We start from the raw sequence: 2,786 nt of genomic DNA, 5'->3' as shown, positions 1-2,786 counted from the left end.
TTTCTTCAGTGCACCTTGAACTTCCTTTTTCAGTATCATTGGCTCTTGATCATAAGCTACCTCTTGAAACTGTTGAACATTCATCATTTCCTTTTGGTGCAGTGACTCTGTGTATTCCTTCCATCTTCTTTTGATGCTTTCTGCATTATTCTGTAATTTGCCCAGAGAATCTTTCATTAATGAAAGTCGAGGCTTGAATTTTTTCTTCAGTTCCCCCAGCTTGAGAAATGCTGAGCTTGTGTTCTTCCTTTTTGATTTTCTGACTCCAGGTCTTTGCACATTTTGTTGTAATATTTGACTTTATATTTTCTAGTTGACCTTTGAAATTTTCTGTTCAGCTCTTGGACCTCATTAGTATTATAGAATTATACCATTCCCACTAATTATAGTATACTTAGGAATCCTGGTGTGGTGTTTTAGGATAAGCACTGAACTGCTAACCATAAGGTCAGCAGTTCAAACCCTGGAACCCCTCTTCAGGGTCGCTATGAGTTGGAATGAATTGGAAGGCACTGAACAACAGTTACATGGTAGCATTTCCTACCGTCAACCTCTGGTGGGCAGTCACCATTAAGCTTTCCAAATCCCGATGCTCCTATCCTGGGTTCTTTGCCTTAGAGACGAAAATGGCCTCCTGGGGCATGTAATTTGGTGATCTCATATAATAAAAATGGTCTTATATAATCAATCCATTATAACCCTCAGACTTCCTAGAATTTTCTCTTTTAATACTTCACTAGGGTGCTGCATCATCTGTATCTCATATCCAAATATCAACAGCCAATCCAGAGGTATATTAGAACCAGCTTCAGGACCTTAAGCTCCAAGTCATGGGTAGATGATCCCATGGTAAGGAAATCTCCTTTCTTTTGCCTTTATTTTTCCCCTCAAGCCCCATCCCAGTTCCAACACCCTCAAAATCCATTCCTACACATTTCCCCCTAGTTCCTGACAGTGGTTTCCTCCCTAGAACAAGGATTGTATTTCCCCTCTCAGGCCGTGTTGAGACCTGGCCTTGGTTATGGGTCTGGAGAATCTCTAGGAGGCCGAGCATCATTTTGTGGCATCTGCCACAGCAGGGGCCATTGCAGGGTCTTCAGGTAAGAAGAAAGAGCTGCTTTTACCACACCAATTTGGAGAATTCTGATCTCCAGTATTTTGAGTGTGATCACCTGTAGTTTCTAACTTCCTATCAAGGTCCTCACTTTGATAAAGAATTGTTAAGACTGAGTATTCGATCTCCTTTGCAGCTTGGCTAGCCCTACAATGAGGCCCTGGGCCTGTTTTAGGTAGTTTGCCTTCTGCTTCAGATGTTTTTGTCCAGTTGTGACTCATGGAGCTCTCATGTGTGTGTCAAAGCAAAACGGTACTCCATAGGGTTTTTAGGGCTGAGTTTTCAGCCATACATGGTGATCTCAAAATCAATCCTATTTTCCGTGAACTTTTTGAAGCCCCCTCGAATAGTGACACGTCTTTCTACTGAGGAACCCCTCTGCCTGGGTCGACTTGAACATTTAGCCTTTTGGTTAACAGCTGAGTGAGCTACTGTAGCAGATGAGAGGCTCCTTAAAACGTACCTTAAAGGTCCCCTGGCTTTCAGTGTGCCTTGAGTTCTGCCCCCAGGCTTCCAAAACAGGCCGCCCAATCCACCGTCTGTATCAATGTCCCCACACTGATCAAGTGCCATAGCTACCACATGACCAGTGCTCACCTTCTACCCACACATATCAATGCGTTGTAAGTAATTGTGCTGATACTGCATATCAGAGCGTATCAGCACCCTGCTAGCCAACAATGTATTTGCTTTCTATGGCTGCCATTACATTACCACAAACTGAGTAGACTAAAATAACACAAATTTATTATTTTACAATTTTGGAGACCTGAAGTCCAACACAGGTTTCAATGGGCTAAAATCAAGGTGTCGGCAGGGCTACGGTCCTTTCTGAGGGGCTTTAGAGGGGAATAGTCACTTTCTTACCTTGTCTACCTCCTAGTGGTGTCCTGGTATGGCTCTGTAGGATAAACACTGAACTGTTAACTGTAAGGTTGTAAGTTCAAATCCATCAGCTATTCCTTGGAAATCCTATACAGGGTCACAATGAGCCAGAACCAACTCGAGGACACTTAAGAACAAGAGGATGCCTATGGGCCTTGGTGTGGTGCTGTACAATAAGCACTGGACTAGTAACAAAGTTGCAAGTCAAATCCACCAGTCGCTCTTGGAAACTCTATACAGAGTCATTGAGTCAGAACCAATTCAACAACACACAATGGCTTATAACTCCCTTCTATTTTCAAAGTCATCAACACTATTATCTCTCTGTCCATTCTTCTATAGTCATGTGTCCCTCTGACCACAGCTGAGAAAAGTTCTCTGCTTTTGAGAACCCAGGTGATTAGGTCAGGTCCTTCTGGAGAATCCAAGATAATCTCACCTCAAAAATTTTAAGAATCACATCTACGAAGTCCCCTTTACCTTGTAAGGTAACTTTCACTATGATGGAATAGGACAAGGAAAAATCCCTTTTTTTCATTTCTAAATATTTCAAATGGAGTCCTGGTGTGGCACTGTAGGATTAGCACTGATAACCTCAAGCTTGGCAGTTCAAACCAACTAGCTGCTCCTTAGAAACCCAACACAGGGTCTCTATGAGTTGGAACCAACTTGATGACACTTAACACATTTAAGATAAAAATGTATTATAAGGAAGAAGACTGGGGGTTGGTATTTCTAATCTTCAGCACCAAACGACAGTCTTCGTAGTAATTTAGGGGGAGGTGAG

This window comes from Chrysochloris asiatica, unplaced genomic scaffold (assembly GCF_000296735.1).
Source record: "Chrysochloris asiatica unplaced genomic scaffold, ChrAsi1.0 scaffold00082, whole genome shotgun sequence".
Classification (NCBI taxonomy): Eukaryota; Metazoa; Chordata; class Mammalia; order Afrosoricida; family Chrysochloridae; genus Chrysochloris; species Chrysochloris asiatica.
This window is presented reverse-complemented; position numbering follows the sequence as displayed.